General features: G+C 39.0%; 1 protein-coding gene across 1 annotated transcript in view; it reads right to left on the bottom strand.

The window, feature by feature from the left end:
• Nucleotides 1–21,218, bottom strand: part of IL1RAPL1 (interleukin 1 receptor accessory protein like 1) — a 756,675-nt gene that overhangs the window by 35,310 nt on the left and 700,147 nt on the right. The window lies entirely within an intron of this gene.

Here is a 21,218-nt window from a genome sequence, read left to right as displayed (position 1 = left end):
TCTACCTTGCATGACTGGATAGGGCAGAGGTTGTACACTGGTGCATATGGGAGCTGGAGGCACAGGGAATCTAGGGTGGACGATACCTTCAGGACCAAGGGTTGAGGGGCGAGGCTGGGAGAGTGGAGGGAGAGTGGGTTGGAAAGGGGGAACTGATTAAAAGGATCCACATGTGACCTCCGCCCTGGGAGATGGACAGCAGAGAAGGGGGGGAAGGGAGACTCTGGATAGGGCAAGATATGACCAAATAACAATCTGTGTATTATCAAGGGCTCATGAGGGAGGGGAGAGCAGGGAGGGAGGGGAAAAAAAAGACCTGATACAGAGGGCTTAAGTGGACAGCAAATGCTTTGAGAGTGATTAGGGCAAAGAATTTAAGGATGTGCTTTATACAATTGATGTATGTATATGCATGGATTGAGATAAGAGTTGTATGAGCCTCTAATAAAACATTAAAAAAAATAAAAACACTCACCCATTTGTAAACGGAATGTATTTCAGTTCTACTTGGGTACATACACACGGTGCTGCCCAGAGTTGGAATCAACTCTGCAGCCACAGATTAATTGGTATACATTTTACACATAATAAAGAGTAAATAATATTTATTGAAGGAGCCCTAAGGTGTCTTGAGTCGGGCTACTAACTGCAAGGCCAGCAGCTCAAACCCAGCAGGCGCTCCATGGGAGAAATATGAGGCTTTCTGTTCCTGTAAAGATTTTCAGCTTCATAAACTCAAACGGGGCAGTTCTACTGTCTTTTAGGATGGCTTTGAGTCAGAATTAACTCAATGGCATACTTTTTGTTTGTTTTTTTCAAATACTTATTGAACTCTTAGGCTAAGACTATTTTTAAATGAGTGTTAGAAATACTACATTACAGGACTAATAACGAGGGGCCAAGTGCCATTTGGTGGGCATTTGTGCATGTATACATTTGTGTGTTTCTAATGGGGGAGTGGTGATGGCAGGAGTCAGCAACAGTCTGGTACTCTAAAGACTAATGTCTGCAAGGTTTTTACCAATCAGCATTCTCTGGAACACAGGGAAAGAGAGTGGATTATGTGATGAGTGATGAAAGGGACATTTATGTTTTGATTTTTCAGCTAGACTATGTAACTTTTCTCACTTCTTTTCAAGCAATAGCATGTTCCCAGTTAATAAATATTTGTTTCAGAGCCACAAGAATCAATTAAGCCATATTTCCCAAACTTACATCATAACAGTAGGATGAATATTTTCTTTAGAGGAAAAATGACATAAATTTAAATGTTTTGCAATGTCGAGCTATTATCACAGACAGAGTTTTATTGTAGAAAGCAATTTCCCTTTGGAGAATAAGTGTTTGAAATAGGTTTATGTAAAGGCCATAAGGTGGGATGTAGATAGACTATTATGAGCAAACATAAACCCCCCCTAATTATTCAGATGGGGCATCCTTCACCTCTGTTCTCTTAAGAGTGAGTGTGATGGGGGAGAAATCAGACAAAATGGAAGATACGACTCTAATAAAGAGCAGAAAGGGCCTCAGGTGGCCAGCTTAGAAGATAAGGCTATTGTATAGCACTGTGTCAAACTTCGAGGATGCTTAAAAATATATCTCTTAGAAGAAAAAGTATTTGCCTTCTCTCTACTAGGAATTTACTTCTCAACGTGGCATACAAATCGATAGGCACAGATAGAATGTTAGAAAATGTCTTTTGAGAGGAAATTGTCAGAGTGAAAGCGGCATTGCCATTTTACTTCTTTTTGTTAAGGGAAACAGTGTTGATCCTGAAAGCAATCTTTCATCAGAGAATGCGTATTGTCACAATTAGAGTCATTCCTTCTTCAGCTGTGGATGCTTTGAAATGACCAAAGAACCCCAAACATCTGGCCTAGTTAGATAACCAGTAGAAGGAGCCAATATTTCTCCTCTCAGAAACATTAAACTCTTCTTTAAAAAACACACAAACAAAAGAAAACAAAAAGAGAGTGTGATAATTTGTAGTGCATGAGACTGGTGGAAATGGGTTTAAAATATTTTACACATATGAAATAGATTGGAATACCTACCATATAATTAGGGGGCATGCAATGATACACTTCACAATTTTGTTCTAATTTCCTTCCATTAAATATTGCCTAATTATTTAAAGCATTAGAATAAAACGTGTTCAGAAAGAGGTTTATTAATAATCTCTATCTCTTGAGAAAAACTCATTCAAAATCTTGGTGATTCCACAGAAAGAGAAAAGATTAAGGTAAAAGAATAATTAAACCATATGCTGGTTCATTTCCCTCAATGGAAGTCACAGAAAATTCCATTTCTTGGCCCTTTTGAAACTTTGTGATAATTTTTGTTTTTGAAATACATAAAAAGGATGAGGAGAGTAACAGTTAATTTGTCTTGCTTGCTTATTTTGTAGAGTTAGGGATCAATAATTTATTTAAAAATACCCTCCTATTGACACTATATGAAGACACAGATATGCTTAAGGAACTATCAATTCTTGATTCCTTCCACGGAAACAGTAAATGACTGCTTAAATCTTGACAAATTTAGAAAAGTCAGTTGCTCTGTAGCTGCAATACATGAATACCTTTTTCTCCCTAATGAATTGTCTTTTACCAAAATGGCAATAGCAGGGCTTGGGAATATCTTGTTGTCTTACACTATGCAATCATTTTCAGTGCTTGAAAATCATCAGTGGTTTGAGAAAATAATGTGGAAGGAAAACATAGCCACTAAAAGGATCTGGTTTCTATTACAGACAAACATGAAAGGAGAGCAAGAGTGTATACTCAGGCAGACACATTTCACTCTACTTTAAATATGTGTCAATAACTTGATTTCATTGCAAACAGATTGATGATAGGTTTCCTGTCCTCATTTTAAAAATATTCATTGACTCTACCAAAATAGATTTATTTTTCTCACCTTTTTTTCTGACTCTATAAAATATGCTCATTATAAAGGTTTGGAAGCATTCATGCAACTAATAAAAAAGAATTAAAGGTCACATAGCATCATAATGCCAGGAGAAAACCACTTTAATGGGATATTTTCACTGACTCCTTCATAATGTATTAGTTTTTTTAGTGACCTTAAAGAGGCAAGCTATCTACAGCTTTCAGTGACGTTGTCATTGCTCGGTGATGATGAATTGGTTCCCATGCGCAGGAACCCTATGTTCAAAAGAAGGAAACACGTCTCCTCACAGCCACTGTTCTGTTAGTGCCAATGGTTGCAGCCTGTTGAGCAGCTTCCTCTTTTACACTGCCTCTCCACTTTACCCAGGGTGATGTTCTTTTTCACGTGCTGGTCTCTCCTGACAACACGACCAAAGTACACGAGGCAAAGTCTTGCCATCCTCACTCCTTTTTTTGTTTGTTTTAAATGATTTTATTGGAGAGTCGTACAACTCATCACAATCCATCCATCCATCCATCCATTGTGTCCAGCACATTTGTGCAATTGTTGCCATCATCATTCCAAAACATTTGCTTTCTACTTGAGCCTTTGGTATCAGCTCCTCATTTTCCCCTCCCTCCTTGCCCCCTCCCTCACGAACCCAAATTATGATTATTTTGTCACGTCTTACACTGTCCAACATCTCCCTTAACCCACTTTTCTGTTGTCTGCTCTCCAGGCAGGGTTATATGTAGATGGCTGATACTTGATTCCATTGATACCTCGTGATCACCCAGGCTGGTGTGCTTCTTCTATGTGGGCTTTGTTGCTATCCTCACTTCTAAGGAGCATTCTGGCTGTACTTCAAAGATAGGTCTGTTGGGTTTTCTGGTGGTCCACATTACTTTAAATATTCTTCAACAAAACAATAATTAAACTGTATCACCTTCTGTAGTCTTCCTTATCCACTGCCCAACTCTCACATGCATATGAAGCCACTGAAAACATCACAGTTTGCATCAGGTCCATGGCTCAGTTAACAAAGTGTCACTTTTGCCATTTAACTCTTGAACAAGGCCTTGCGTAGCAGATTTGATACCCTGATTACTGTATTCAAGAGCACTGATTGTGGATCCAAGCCAAATAAAATCATTGACAAAGTTCATCTTGTCTCCCTCTATCATGATGTTTACAGGTTCAATTATGAACTGTTTTGTTTTCTTCACATGGAGTTTTAATCCAGTTGTAATCCAGTCTTTGATTTTCATCAGAAAGTTTGCCAAGTCCTCCTCTTTTGAAGCCGGCAAGGTTGTGCTATTTGCCTACTGCTGGTTGTTAATGAGTCTTCCTCCATTTGATGCCAAGTCCTTCTGCATATAGTCCAAATTCTTTGATTATTTTCTCAGCATAGATTGAATAAGTATGAGGAAAATATATTATCCTGATCCACATCTTTAAAAAATATTTTAAGCCACACACTTTCCCCTTGTTATTCTTCCATGAGCCTCTTGGTCTAGTTGCAAGTTCTCCAGGGGTACAATGAAGTGCTCTGGAATTCCCATTCTTCTCAATCATTTGTTAGAATCCAGAGTCATTGTGTTAGTAAAACACAACCAAATACCTTTCTGTGACTCTCAGCTTTCAGCCAAGACCTATCTGATATCAGCAATGGTGTTCCTTGTGCCATGTCCTTATCTGAATCTACTTTGAATTTCTGGCACCTCTCTCTTGATGCACTACGGCAACTTTTAAAAATTTCTTTAGCAAAATGATATCTGCATGTGATAGTAATGATCTTGTTTAATACTTCACATATTCCATTGGGTCACCTTTCTTTGCAATGGGTATTGATCTCTTTTCGTTGGTTTGCCAATTAGCATCTTCTAAATTCTTGGCAAAGATGCTTGACTGCTTCCAGTGCTTCATCAGCTATTGAAACATTTCTATTGGTATTCCTGTGATTTTTATAGCCTTGTTTTTTGTCAGGAACTTCAGCGTAGCTTGAATATTTTCTTCTACCATAGCTACCAACCATATTACACAACTCCAAAATAGCTTTTATTTAGCATTCTATTACAGGCCATTTGGAATATAGTTGCCCAAAGTCGTTTCTAAGCTGTATCTGATAAGGGTCTTCATAGTAGTCTCTGTAACCAAATTCACAATTTATCCATGTATCTATTTACCCAACTATCAATTATAGAAGTTTGGTCCAGGAAGGCCAGTCTAGCACAAATCATTTAGCAACATTATCGATTGTTGCTCTAATTAGTAATCATTTATGGCAAACTTCACTCACTCAAGAAATAGATGAAAACACGATCACATTTTAGTGAAGGTATAGATTTCAAATTTCATTCTAATTAGTCAACTAAGTCTAATTGTATTGTTTTACAGATGGGGAAAATAAAATAGATATGTAAATAGTCAATAGTTGATCATATATTTCAATACAATTTTTATAATATATAATAGTTTATAATATATTTCAAAAAATAAATTTTTAAGTAACTACCGAGTCACCTGTGACAACAATCTATTCAGAAGCTAGTCAATATCACATTTTTTCATGCTATCTTTAAATATTCTTTCACATTATCTACAACACTGGAGTATTTCAGGGATATAGATCTATTTGTTCATTTGAGGAAATTAATAGTGCACCTGAGAAGTTGTAAGTTGTTACTGCCATATTATAGAATAGTAAAAATTAATTTCTAGTCATATTCATTTTACATTCCATACTAGAATGAGAATTTCAAGCAGATTGAAAGTGATCAACTTAATTTTCATTCTTTCAGCCTGATCATCTCCTCTTCCATTTGAGGTTTTATGAATTTGGCCACCATTACCTGTCAGTACTTGGAACTGCCATTGCATATTGGAAGGAACTGTAATTTCTATTTGGCAGTTATGAGGACTTTCCATGTAGAGATCTGAATTGGCTTTACAAATACTTAAACTATAAGAAAATAGCTTGGAAAAGCAACCCCTTTATTTCACGGTGAAGACTGGCAAAATGAAGCATGATGATTCCAAATTCTGGGAATCTGTAAAACATGCTAAATGTTCTAATATATTATATTAGTCGCTCAGAGTCTAATATATTCTTATGACATTACTGCTCTGGAACTAAGGGGCAATTAACTAAAAACTGATAAAAGTAAAGAGCAATGATACAAAGAGGCTTGCTCTATGTCTCACATGAGTGAAAAGTCATAAAAAACATGCTCAAGTCATTTTTTTCTCTTATTATACTTTGTACTTTTTCTTCAGAATACCCTTGTTCATATGAAGTTTCAATTAATGGTAATGGATCTTGGATTTCTTAAATGGCCTTTCTGTATTTTTTTAAATATACCACTAGATTATTTTATGAATTAAAATTAAAATCTACTTGAATATTAATTCAATGTCTGCTTTTAATTTAGGAAAATCAATGTCTAGCCATATTATTCTGTATAAAACACATTAAGAATAACCTAGCTCAGAAGCAACAAAGTCCACATGGAAGAACACACCAGCCTGTGTGATCGAGTGGTCCCAAAGGGATCAGTTACCAGGCATCAAAGAACAAAAAATCATATCATTGACTGCACACCTCCATGATAGGATCGCTGAAGACAAATGGGTGCATAAGCAAATGTGGTGAAGAAAGCTGATGGTGCCCGGCTATCAAAAGAGATAGTGTCTGGGGTCTTAAAGGCTTGAAGGTGAACAAGCGGCCATCTAGCTCAGAAAAAAATAAGCCCACATGGAAGAAGCACACCGGCCAGTGCGATCACGAGGTGCCCAAGGGACCAGGTATAAGGCATCATGCAAAAAAAAAGATATAAGTGTGTGTATGTATGTGTATATATGTGTATATGTATATATGTATGTGTATATATGTATGTATATATATATATATCATATTAAATGAAGGGGGAAGTGCAGAGTGGAGACCCAAGGCCCAAGTGTCAGCCAATGGAGATCCCCTCATAGAGGGGCTTAGGAGAGGAGATGGGTTAATTAGGGTGTGAGGTAGTATCGATGAAGAACACAGCTTTCCCCTAGATCCTGGATGCTTCCTCTCCCCAACTACCATGATCCGAATTCTACCTTGCAGGGCTGGATAGGACAGAGGCTGTACACTGGTACATATGAGGGTTGGAGGTACAGGGAATCCAGGGTGGGTGATACCTTCAGGACCAAGGGTGTGAGGGACGATGCTGGGAGAGTGGAGGGTGAGTGGGTTGGAAAGGGGGAACTGATTACAAGGATCCACATGTGACCTCTTCCCTGGGAGAGGGACAGCGGAGAAGGGGGGAAGGGAGACTCCGGATAGGGCAAGATATGACAAAATAACGATGTATAAATTACCAAGGGCATATGAAGGAGGGGGGAATGGGGAGGGAGGGGGAAAAAAAGAGGACCTGATGCAAGGGGCTTAAGTGGAGAGCAAATGCCTTGAGAATGATTGGGGCAGGGAATGTATGGATGTGCTTTATACAATTGATTTATGTATATGTATGGATTGTGGTAAGAGTTGTTTGAGTCCCTAATAAAATGTAAAAGAAGAAAAGAGAAAAAAATGATTAGGGCAAAGACTGTACAGATGTGCTTTATACAATTGATGTATGTATATATATGAACTGTGAAAAGAATTGTATGAGCCCCAATAAATTGTTAAAATAAAAAAAGAATAACCTATGTGCTCAAAAAAGTAGAGGCAAAGAGTGAATGCATTTCTTACATATTGTAAATGTAGTTCTAAACACAAAAATGTAATGCTATTTACCATGGTAAACCAGCACATTTCCCCTTATTATATGATCTGAGAGAATAGTTAACATTTTTTACATGCCACGTCTAATTTCTCACTTTATTGACCTGATTGTCAAAGTTCAATATGCGGGAGATGCAATTAAAAGTTATAACTTACATTTCATGACCTAATTGTCCTGTTTCTCAACCGAGTGAAAAACTCTTTTAGTAGAATTCAACAAGTCCCACAGGAATACACAGGCATCTCTCTCTCTCCTCAACAGTATTGTTTTAATGTCCAGGTTGAGGGTAGACAGCTCTGTGGCAGCAGTGATTCAACTTCTAAGGATTCCTAACAGTACGTTGTCCATAGCTGGCAATCAATACACAGTTGTTGAATTTGTTGTTGGGAAGGATTTTTTGCTTTATAATGCAGCTGTATATATGAATCATCTCCTTTAAGCAACGTGTAGGAAAGTGAGATCTCAAGAAGTGTGTGAAATATAATCAGTAAAAAGTTGTTTTGACCTAGAAAGACTGAGCATGGGAAGGTGGTTCTGAGAAAGAATGGTAGGTTAGGACCAATGAATGTGTTATCCTTTTTGGGATGGCTGACCATATAAGTGGACTTGTGCTGTGCTGTGGGGGTGGGGGCTGGGTGGCAGGGTTGTGGGAGATGCTTTCAGAGGGCTTTCTGCAAATGTATTAGATTAAATTGGTTATCACTCCCTCCCCTTTAAATCGATTGTTCTTCTTTTTCCACCATAAATCTGAGTTCTGGTGAACTCCCTCTGCCCTCATCTTAGGCTTACTTATGTTTTATAGCCTTTGTTACATGCTAGATGGATGACTGCTAAACTGAACTTCGGAAAATGCTGGAGCTGTTTCTCCAGTTCCTACTGTTGCACCTTTCTTTCTCTTTGCCCGTTCTACAGTCTTACTGCACTCACCCTTGGTTACTCTACATGACTGCGGTTTAGCTGCATGTAAGTGTTCAAAACAGAAAAAAACAGCAGTATTTACTGCCCACCGACTCTCTTGTTCCTTCTTGGTAAATGCTATTTGTATAAACTGAACACAGTATATAGCCTCTTTACATCGGCTTAAGATATGTGTTTATTTGAGACATTCCTAAGATTAACCTCTTTTTTTAAAGGGGAGCAGGTATAAAGGAGTTGTTTCCAACAATGAGGGCCTTCTTCATTTAAAAGGTTAATCATTTGGACAATTTAAGTGAGTGGCCTCATAGATGTCTCAGAATAGCGAATATGTTCTACAAAGCACAACTCTATTGAAAATATGGGGCAAGTAACCTCATGAAGAGTAGAGTGGGAGGGCAAATAAGCTCACTGGTTTTGAACAAGTAGAAAGAAAGAGTTACTTTGTGGGAATTAGTCAAACTGATTGGTGCCATTCTTGTCACTTTTCATTGAATAAACAGTGAGCTCAAGAGAGGCAGTTGTTCATATCTGTATCACTTAGTTGTTACTATATTTATTAGAAGCTCTACCATCTAGACTTGCGTCTTCCTACTCCAAAGGTGGCTCTCTTTTCTGAGCCATCTAGCTCAGAAGCAACAAAGCCCACATGGAAGAAGCACACCAGCCTGTGTGATCACGAGGTGCCAAAGGGACCAGGTATAAGGCATCACCTGAACAAAAAATCTTACCATAGTGAATGAGGGGGGTAGTGTAGAGTGGAGACCCAAAGCCCATTCGCAGGCCACTGGACATCCCCTTACAGAGGAGTGTCAGGGAGGAGAAGAGCCAGTCAGGGTGCGATGTAGCAAAGATGAAAAATACAACTTTCCTCTAGTTCCTAAATGCTTCCTCCAACCCTGCTATCATTATCTCTAATTTACCTTGCAAGTCTGGCTAGATCAGAGGATGAACACTGGTACAGATAGGAACTGGAAACACAAGGAATCCAGGGCGGATGATCCCTTCAGGACCAGTGGTATGAGTGGCAATACTGGGAGGGTCGAGGGAGGGTAGGTTGGAAAGGGGGTACGATTACAAGAATATGCAGGTGATCTCCTCCCTGGGGGATGGACAACAGAAAAGTGGGCAAAGGGAGACATCGGACAGGGCAATATATGACAAAATAATAACATAAATTATCAAGGGTTCAAGAGGGAGGGGGGATGGGGAAGGGAGGGGAAAAATGAGGACCTGATGCCTAGGGCTTAGGTGGAGAACAAATGTTTTGAGAATGATGAGGGCAATGAATGCACAAATGTGCTTTACACAACTGATGTATGTATGGACTGTGATAAGACTTGTATGAGCCCCTAATAAAAAATTCCCTATATCAGTTCAATCCCATGTACTGTAACTTTTATAAAGCACTGGTCTAAGGGTGTCCAGGTTGACTCTCCAAGAATCCAGTTGAAGCACAAGCATCCTAATTTTTGTGACTTCTCATTATATAGGAAGTATCTTCTGTGTTGACCTCCAAAACACCTCAGTAAACTCTTAGTAGAGTTTTAAGACAAATATATGTTTTTCTAAGATAAGTTTTTATGCTTCAAAAAACTCAAGGGAAAAAAAACCACAAAACTCAAGGGATAAAATAATTCCCAGGAGGGATGACATTTCTAATATCCATACCGTAGATGAGTGGGGCTCAACCCGGCAGGATTTGCCTCCCCTCCTCCACTGCCCACACAGAAACCTCAGGGACATTTAGCCATATCTGGAAATATCTGTTTGCCAGAATTGGCATCTAGTACGTAGAAGCTAGTGATGCTGTGAAATAGCCTAAAATGCCCCAGGCAACCTTCCAAAATATATGTGCCTAGGGTTTGTAAGACTGTGACCTTTCAAAAGTAGATTGATAGCTCTTTCTTCTGATGCACTTCTCTGGATTAATTTGGATCACCAATCTTCCAATGAAGGCAACATGACTAGCCATTTGCGCTCTATTAGTGAAGTGGCTAAGAATTTTACTGCTACCTGAAAAGCCAGCAGCTCACCCTTCATTCAGGTCATCCTTCTGGAGAAACATCTCAGCCTCCTTCTGTACAGATCAAAGCCTTGAGTATATGGGTCAATTCTACTCTATCCTAGAAATGGAATTAACTTGATGGCAACAGGTATGGGTTGTCATTTTTTTTGTTTTGTTTTTTTGAGAAACTGCTCAAAAACAGTTTGGACAAACTAGATTCCTCTGTTTGGAATTCCTCCATTGGAATGCCCATGTCAAGAAATTCAAAGGCACACAATACCTAACATAGGACAATTTGTATTTCTGGCATTCACTATAACCTTCACATGCATTTTTTTATCTTGCCCGTAGTTATCACAAAGTAAAAGTTCATTGCAGTCAGCTAGTAAGAGGACATATGCAACAGAGGGGCAAGAAAGCAAGGGAAATGTTACCAAAGGAAAAGAAGATTTTGACCACAACTGTCAAATCTTAGCTAGGGAGAAAATTTGTTAAATGTTCTGGCTCTGATTTTGGGGCGCTGCAACAACATAACTAACGTTCCTTAATATTTTGGTAAAAAAAGACTGACTAATAGGCACCAACTCTGTTTGGAATAGGTCATTTTCTTTCTAGGGCAGTGGTTCTCAACATTCCTAGTGCAGTGTCCCTTTAATACAGTTCCTCATGTTGTTGTGACCCCCAATCACAAAACTGTTTTCATTGCTTCTCATAAGTGTAATTTTGCTACTGTTATGACTCATGATTAAATATTTGATATGCAGGATGTATTTTCATTGTTACAAATTGAACATAATTAAAGCATAGTGAATAATCAAAAACAATATGTAATTATATATTGTGAAATGTTTATGTGTTTTCTGATGGTCTTAGGTGACCCCTTTGAAACGGTTGTTTGACCCCCAAAGAGGTTGAGATACACAGGTTGAGAAGCGCTGTTCTAGGGAGATATGTACACATAGAGGTAAGAGATTTTGATGCTTGGGTGTGATTTGACTTTTGCATATTTTGAAATCAGTGGCCAAAGAAGTCAAATCCCCTGCCTTTAGCTAGATTTTAATGGGTTCTGTGGTTTTGCTGTATCTCTGAGTATATAAATTCACTAAGAAAAGACTATCAATAGAAGGACATATATTACAAAGATGATCTATTACAAAGAAGGGATAAGGAGTTCACTGGGTCTAAACTCATCGGGCTTTAAAACAATGCATCATAAATGATGTGTGCATTAATTACATCACTAACAATATTCTGAGAACAAGGGAGTTTATTGAGTCAGTCTAATTCCTATTGATTAGTCTTCAGAGGGAGACAGTAAAATGGGTTTGAGGGGGAACAGAGAAATCCCAGATGTTTATCATTATTAACTAGTGATAATCTCCCAGAGAAATACTTTGCTGGTTCCCAAACCACTTCTTGATGAACGAATTGCCATAGCATTGTAATCAATACATCCATATATAAACATTTTGCAGAGGGTTGTTATTGAGGATTCTGTTAATGTGACAGTTTCAAAACCAAGCATTCACTAGGAAGCACAATTTTATGTTAGGACTGTTTTATATCCATGTAATTAAGAAAGTCGGTGATGTTGTTCCAAATTACATTGGTTGTTATTTCCTGCATTTAATTTTCTGAATGCTTGTCATAGTACTAGACACATAGCAGACTCTTAATAATTATCACTATATGAAGGCATGAACAAATTTCTCCTTTAGGACAGCACATTCAGATGGAAATAAAACTGGTATAATGTCAAATACAGAGTCAATGGTACAAAATTATCAGAGCTAAAGTTAGCCGTTTTAATGAAATATGATGGAGTTTTTAATGGAACATACTATTGCTGGACCCTGTACTACCCAGAATATTATGTACTTGGAATAGGCTAATTGCATAATAGATGTTAGCATTGGATGCAAAGTATGTGTTTGGATTCCCTTGGTGGTACCATCACTTAATATATTTGGCTGTTTGTAACTACCTACAAGGGCCTTGGAAGGAAGCGCTGGCAATTTCCTTTTGAAAAATCAGTCACTGAAAACACCATAAAGTTCTACTCTGACACCCGTGGAGTTGTCATGCACTGGAGTCAACTGGGCTGCAAATTGTAAAAAGATGTGTCAGACACTGAAACATATTTGTTGCTGCTGTTTAATGTCATTGAGATGGTGCTAACTCACACAGTGACCCTATGTACAACAGAACTAAATATCACCCAGTCCTGTGCCATCCTCACAGTTGTTGTTTTTAAGCCCCTACTGCATCTTTCCATCTCATAGAGGGGCTTCCTTTTTTTCACTGAACCCCGACTTTATCGAGCATGATGTCCTTTTCCTGGTTTTCCCTGATATCGCATCCAAAGTGTTTGAGACAGTGTCTCATCACCCTTGCTTCTAAGGAGCATTTTGGCTGTACTTCTTTTAAGACAGTTGTTTGTTTTGTTTTGCAATCCATGGGACTTTTCAATATTTTAGCCAGTACCATAATTCAAATGCATCAGTTCTTCTTTAGTCTTCCTTATTCATTGTTTAACTTTCATACTCATAAGAGGGAAATGAAAATATCATGGCTTGGGTCAGGTGCACCGTAGCCCTTAAAGTGACATCCTCGCTCTTCAACACTGGAAAGAGGTGTAGTACAGCAGACTTGCCCAATACATCCTTTGGCTTCTTGACTGCTGCTTTCATGAGCATTGATTGTTGATCCAGCAAATCATTGACCACTTCATTTTTTTCTCCTTTGAATCATGATGTTGTCTACTGGAAGGGTTGTGGACATTTGGGGGTTTTTTATATTTAGTTATATTCATACTGAAGGTTGAAATCCTTGATCTTCATCAGAAAATGCTTCAAGTCCTCCTCAAGATCAGCAAACAAGGCTGTGCGCTGTGTACATCGGAGTTTGCTATTAAACCTTCTTCCTATTCTGATGCTGTATTCTTCTGGGCATTTTCTGCATGCAGATTAGACTAATGTGGTAAAAGAACAAAATCCCACGTCACATCTTTCTTGATTCAAAACCTTTAGCATCATTTTGTTCTTTTGAAAAGCTACCTTTTGGTCTCTGTTCAGGTTCCCGATGAGCACAATCATGTGTTCTGGATGGCCCTCTTTTTTGGTAATGCTATCCATACATAGTTTGTTAGAATCTACATAGTTGAACGTCTTTCCATAGTCAATAAAAGACAAATATCTGTCTGTACTCTCTGCTTTTAGCTAAGATCCATCTGATATCAGCAATGGTATCCCTTGGGCCATGTGCTCTTATGATGTTGACCTTGAAAACCTGGCAATTATTTGTCAATATACTGCTGCATCTTTGTTTTGGAATTATCTTCAGAAAAATTTTACTTGAACTTGATACTAATAATAATTTACAATACTTTTCACATTCTATTGGGTCAACTTTCTTTGGAATGGGCAGGAAGATGGAGCTCCTCCCCTAAGGTGACCAAGTAGCTGTTGTTCAAATTGCTTGACATTGACTAGTGAGTGTTTCCAACACTGCATCACTTTTTGAAGCATTTCAATTAGTATTCCTATCAATTCCTGGTGCTGTTTTCTCCCAATAATGCCTTCAGTGCAGCTTAGACTTCTTCCTTTAATACTAGTGGTTCTTGATTTTATGTTGATAAGTACTTGTATATTTGCATTTATTCCTCACAGTTGCCCTAAATTGTAAGTATTGTTGGTATTCCCCTTTTATAGAGGAGGCATTTGAACTTTACAGAATTTAAGTGATTTGCCTAAGATAGCACAGCTAGTAAACACAAAGTTGCACTGTGAGACACAGATAGCTGAGATCCAAAGTCCATGCCCTGGATCATTAAACTGCTTTCCTTCAGATCGTGAATAAGTCTAAAGAACACAGCTGACAATTTAGAACTGCCTGATGGGATGGGCACTTATCTGGAGTATAGTTGGTATCATGGTTGCTGTCAGTCAAATCTGGCTCATGGTAACTCCATGCGTTACACAGTAAATATTTGTGGAAGTAGATCACCAGACCTTTCTTCCATAGCTCAGTTAGGTGAGTTCAAAACACCAACCTTTTGTTTAGTTGTCAAGTACAAACCATGAGTGCCACCCGGGGACCCTTTTACGTGTCATGGTAGATAAATAGAGGGAGAGACAATGTTGAAGGTTTAGGAAGAAACTTGAAAATCAGTTCTAATGCATGGATACTCAGGTAGCAATAATTAGAAAACTAAGCAAAGGTATCTGGGTAAAATATTCAGACTCAAACAAGTAATCTGAGCAAGTATGGGCAATAATCACAGTAACAAGAAAGAACCCAGTAGTTGACGTTGCAACTCTTTGCCTTGGCTGTAGTATTTAAAGGCAGGACCCAGCTTTCAAGCTTGCAGGTCAGAAACTGGCTAATTGTACTGCATACATGGGTCCAGCTAAAGAATGGAGTGAGGTGAAGGAAGTTATAGATCGATATGGATCCATGGAAAGGTATACCTTAGGCTTTGGTTACTACATTCTTCATCTCTCTCACGGAACATTGTAGACCCAACTGCCAATCCCACAGTCATTAAATCCATTCTGATTCATAGACACTACAGGGAAGTGAAAATATTTGGTATGGCTCTTCTATCCACAGTCTTTGTAACTCCTACCATGTGACTGTGGGGGGGTGTCATACAAATAAGGTAGAGAGGATTCTCCCTTTTACTATTTGGGTATAAAAGTGAGTCATCTCAGAAACAGGACCAGGGAATACCAAAATCATCAAGATAGAAGAACCATTAGCAGAGTACATAGGAGACTCCTGGCTGAAGTGGAAGAAGTAGCCAAGCCACCAAGGTGGCAGCATCTAGAGTATTGGACAAAGCAGCAGGCTTCCTGACCCATAAAACCAGTGGAGCTGAGTGTCTTGGGGCAGGAGACTGGATTGCAGAGGGGAGTGCCTTTTAGGCAATCTTTTAATACTCTTGGAGCTTTGTAAGCTTGCCTGAGCAGGGCAGAGACCACAGGACTGTGAATCTGAGAGCTTGAGCTAAGAAAAGGTGCTAGAGATGAAAGGATTGTGTTCTTCATGTTTCTCATCCTGACTTATGGTAACTTGTTAACTTCTCTAATAAACCCCAGGATTATGAGTGTTATCTAGGGGTTCTCTGTGGTCATTGCAAGAGATTTTCGAAGCCAGTAAAGAAGCAAAGTGCCATGAGAGAGCGGGTTGGGGTCAGAATCTAGTCAATGAAGTCAGAGGGTGGAGGAATGTCTGGTCTCTGCCTCACAGAGCTCATCCTTGGGCAGCTGTGGGATGAGATATTGCTTCTCTGTGTAGCAGAAGGAAGCCAGAAAAGGATTCCAGGCCATTTCCTCGGGAAAGGTTTCCAAGATTGTAACTATTTAAGGAGCTCACAGCCTCATCTCTGTTCCACAGAACTGTTATCAGCACAACGTGTGACCCACAATACAATCCCGACTCATTCTTTTTGGAGTGAGTGAAATATGTCTATACTGCAAGTCTGGCAAGCTTGTAAATGTCTGAATACATTCTCTGGCTACAGCATTTGATCTCTCCGCCAATATTTTCCTATGGTAAAATTTCCTGGCACAATTTTAGCCAGCTTTTGTAGAATTTGGGAGAAATATGAGACTTTCTTCTCCCATAAGGAATCTCAGGGGCTCGGAAACTCACAAGGGGAATTCTTCCTTGTCCTATAGGGTTGCTAGGAATCATGAGTCATCAATGACTTGGTGGCAGTGAATTGTGTTTTTTTTTTTGGTAGAATTGATATTTTTGTTTGTTTTAAAGAGAAAAGGTTAATTCAGAGTCTAGCCTAGCTCATGCCTATAGAAATTATTTATTGTAGTATCCATTTAGCACTAAAGGAAAATTGCTTGACACTTATAAGTCATGTCTCCAAGAACTCATATCACCCATGAGAGGTCTAAAAAATATTTTTTATCTTGTCAACACTATTGAACAAAAGGTAACAGTAGAAGAGTTGGGGTGGGGAGGCTTAGACAAGATTGGGTAGCAGGGTGTCCTGGAAATTTACCTATGAGAAGAAATGACAGTTTATGGTCGAGCACATCTGTAGTCATCAAATGTTTTAATATGCCTCTCTAGAGAAGTATTTAAAAGGAAAGCTTTGAAGCCTATAAGATAACTTCAGGGATTTATTAGCTGATGACAGAAAAACACCAGTGACAGCTTCTGGTGGCTTCCATGTGCCTTTGTCTGTGAGTTATATAGAGATTTATCTGATAATTACCTAATTGATAGTATGACATATGACGGCAACTTGACTCTTCCAGGAACTCTGCAATTGAAGACCCAAATCTAACAACTCGCATATATCATGCCCTGCCCTTTTGAACCTGGGATAGCTAGCAACCTTGCACTCGTGACATATTTGGGGCAAAATCCTTTGTTTTCCTCCCAATATGAATGTGGTAGATCGTTCCACATAATTATGGGCCCCTCAAGTTCAAGAACGTAGGCAGTGCCTGCTGTCTCCCTGCACTCATGGCTCACATGCAGTATTTCCTTGAAAAAGAAGGTTGACATTCACTAGAAAAGGGGATTTCTGAGGACCAGAACATAAAGGACTCCGCTTGAAATTTTAATGCTTTTATTTCACTATGAATCTAAATATACCACCTTGGAAAACTTGGTATTGAAAAATACTCTACAACACTACCAAAAACTCTCTTCTCTATTTTGGAAGAATTAGAGTCTATAAGATATCTTCAAATAATTTTCTTGATTTCTCCATCATTTATTTTCTAAAACTGGAAGCTTTCTTCCTTTTTTTGCTTTTTTAAGCTCTGGGGAACTTAATCTTAAAATACACATGCTAAAATTCAGCTGGAATGGGTATTTTACCCCTCCTAATAGCTGCATCCTGTGATACAATTAATGTTCTCTCCTCTTCTTATGCCTCCAAAAGAAATACATCTTGACCATGTCAACAGAATTTGAGATGTGCCCCTTATATTCTCTCCAGCTAGCTACTTCACTTCCTGACAAATCATTCACACTTGAATCAGCATATATTCAAGTGAGTGACCAGAATCATGAAAAGGTTTTGTTCATACAAACGAAGAGCAAATAAAATATTAAAAGAAGTTAAATCTGGCAGTGATCTAGCAGAAAGTTGAACGCAGGATTCCTGCTGGCTCTGCACGTTAAGTTTCAAGCTCCTAATTGCAAAGAAGGTTCAAACTCACCAGCTGCTTTGTTGGAAAAAGGTGAGGTTGCCTGCACTTCTAATGATTTAGTCTTGAAACCCAAAGGAGCAGTTCTACTCTATTCTTAGAGTTACAGTGAGTGAGAGTCAACTAGGTGAGAGTGGGCTTACTTTAAAGGCCAAATCAGGTCAAGGTCATGGTAGCTGTCATCAAACATATGGATAGCTGACCAGGTTAAGAGGATTAAAAAATATGGAACTAAAGCCAAAGGATAGGTAGACAGTGAAATGGAGGTGCTTTCTAATAGGTCAAATTTTCCCAAGATAGACTGGGCACCTATGGGATTGAATATGATTCAATATAATCTTCAAGCTCACCTGGAGAAAGTGTTTTAAGCCAAACCCAAACTCACTGCCCCCGCCCCTCCCCAAAAGGCAATATTGACTCAGTAACATATATGGCAGGGTAGCATTGTTCCTGTGAGTTTCTGAAACAGTCACTGAAATGGTAACTCTTTTTCATTTATTTATTTATTTTTAATCCTTTTATTAGGGGCTCATACAACTCTTTTTACAATCCGTGCATACATCATTTGTGTCCAGCACATTTGTACACATGTTGCCATCATAATTCTCAAAACACCTGCTTTCTACTTGAGCCCTTGGTATCAGCTCCTCACTTCCCCCCTCACGCCCCGCTCTCCCCTCCTCCTGAGCCCTTGTTAATTTATAAATAATTATTATATCCTCATATCTTACACCATCCGACGTCTTCCTCACCCATTTCTCTGCTGTCCGTCCTCCAGGGAGGAAGTTACATGTAGACCTTGTCATCTGTTTCCCATTTCTCCCTTACCTTCCCTCCATCTTCCTGATATCACCACTCTCAACACTGTTGCTGAGGGGATCATCTGTCCTAGATTGCCCATATTTTCAGTTCCTATCCATGCCAGTGTGTATCTTCTGGTCCAGCTGGTTATGTAAGGTAGAATTGGGATCATGATAGTGGGGGGGGGTAGGAAGCATTCAAGAAGTAGAGGAAAATTGTATGTTTTATGGTTGCTTCACTGCACTCTAACTGGTTCGTCACCTCCCCACAGCCCTTCTGCAAGGAGATGTCCAATTTCTCCTAGATGAACCCTGGGTCCCCACTCTGCACTCCCCCTCATTCACAATGCTATGATGTTTTCTTGGTCTTTGATTCCTGATACCTGATCCCTTCGATGCCTTGTCATCTCACAGGCTGGTGTGCATTTTCCATGTGGGCTTTCTTGTTTTTGAGTTAGATGGCCCCTTGTTTATATTCCAGCCTATGCGACCTCAAATTCTATATATTTTGACAACTGGGCACCATCAGCTTTCTTCCCCACACTTCCCCATGCACCCACTTTGTCTTCAGCATTAGCATCCGGGTAGGCTGGTGTGCTTCTTCCTTGTGGGCTTTGTTGTTTCTTAGCTAGATGGCCGCCTGACTGTCTTCAAGCCTTTAAGACCCCTAGTACTATATCATTTGATAGCCGGGCACCATCAGCCTTGTTTGCAACTTTTGCTTATGCACCCACTTTGTCCTCAGCGATCTAATCGGGACAGGTCGATGTACTTCTTCCATGTGGGTTTTGTTGTCTCTCAGCTAGATGGGTGTTTGTTTAAAACCATTTTATTGGGGGCTTGTTTAAGGGAGTAGAAAGCCCCGTCTTTCTTCTGAGGAGTGGCAAGTGTTTTGAACTATTGGCTTTGTAGATCACAGTTGAACTCATAACCACTATGCCACCAGGGAAATTCAATTCCCCAACACTTGAGTTGCTATCCCTGTGACACTGTGGGTTACAATTTGGGCTGCTACCTTCAAGGTCAGGAGTTCTTATCCTCAGCCCCTCCATGAGAAGAATGATCATCAGGAGTTTTGCTCCGGTAAAGAGTAAGAGTCATGGAAACTCACAGGTATTCTGTCCTGTATCGTTAAGGGTTCTTATACGTTGCTGAAACCTTTGAGAAGTTATTTATCTCCATCTCTGTCTCTCTCTATATATACATGTATATACACACACATATGGAAACACACATGATACTTTTACTCCAAATCCTTTCATTGACTGAATGTTAAGCTCCAGAAACAAACCAATCACATTTTTGATGCTGTTATACTACTTATACTTTCACCTAAATAGACTGTTCTAATATTATCAGAAGGAGCTTAGGATGTTCTGCTAACCATACATTTTGAGGTTCAAATCTGCCAGCTGTTCCAAGGGAGAAAGAAGATTCTGCTCCTGTAATGATTTTCCATCTTGGGAACCCTAGAGAGCAGTTCTGGAAGCAACTGGATGGCAGTGTGTATTAGTATTGTTAGTATAATACTGTAGTTACCTTGACAACAAGATAACTGCTTTAATAACCTTTAGTAACACATTTCAAAGGGACTTTTCTGCCCAATAAAGTGAGAGCCACAATCTTCAAGCCTTTCTTTTCCAAACTCAAAGAATGTAGGATTAAACATGTGCTTTGAAATGAAAATCAATGTAAACTTGCTGAGTAAGGGAATATTGAGTGTACTTGTTCTGAAAAGCAGAGAATTTTCACTTAGCGCTATGTAGAAAAATAATTGTTTTTCTCCCAGATGAAAACTTTTACTAAATACACATCACGGCTAAAATTTTACAGTCATTTCTAATTTCAAACAATTCACCCTTTAACACTTTAACACAATACACATATACCTACCTATACGCTTTCCTGCTGTCACCTTTTTAAAACTAGCATGCCCTGAACATCAGGGTTGTTAGTGTAGCAGACATTTCACTCAACCACAACTTATCTTACTTACTTATAAATTATTATTAATGATGGGAGGATCTTACACAGATAAAAGTGATCCAAAGTACAAAACCTATCAAGAAATATTGCAGTGGGGAATCCATTAGGCATAGTTTTGACACTAATGGGAAAACTAACCTTTAAATTCAACCCATTTATTTTAAATAGCCTTTGTTCTTGAATCCAATCCTTACCCGACCCACTGCCCTCAAGTCAATTTTGACTTATAGTGACTGAGGCTGTAAATCGTTTGGGGAGCAGAGCTCCTTACCTTCTTCCCTCAAAATGGCTCATGTTTTGAGCTTCTGACCTTGCCCTGAATAGCCCAACGCCAACATCACTGCCAGAGATTCTTAATAAGAATAAATAGCATTTAACTAATACTTGACATGTACAGGTTCTGTACTCTTCACATTTATTGTTCCCGTTCATCTTTCCAAGACACTTAAGAGTAAGTAGTAGTATTTTTCATATATCTACATATAGATATACATATCAGGAAATGAAGCTTAGGGGTCAGAAACTTGTCCAAAGTAAAATGGTTATGAATCCCTGTGATACTGGAGGCTGAGCTACGTTGGCATCCACTGTGCAGTCCTCCCTGATGGCTCTTTATGCTACTATGAATATTTTATTTAGGAAACCTTTCTGTAGAAAAACAAGTTTC

Source organism: Tenrec ecaudatus, chromosome X (assembly GCF_050624435.1).
Source record: "Tenrec ecaudatus isolate mTenEca1 chromosome X, mTenEca1.hap1, whole genome shotgun sequence".
NCBI lineage: Eukaryota > Metazoa > Chordata > Mammalia > Afrosoricida > Tenrecidae > Tenrec > Tenrec ecaudatus.
The sequence above is the reverse complement of the archived record's forward strand: the minus strand, read 5'-3'. Positions and strand labels throughout refer to the sequence as shown.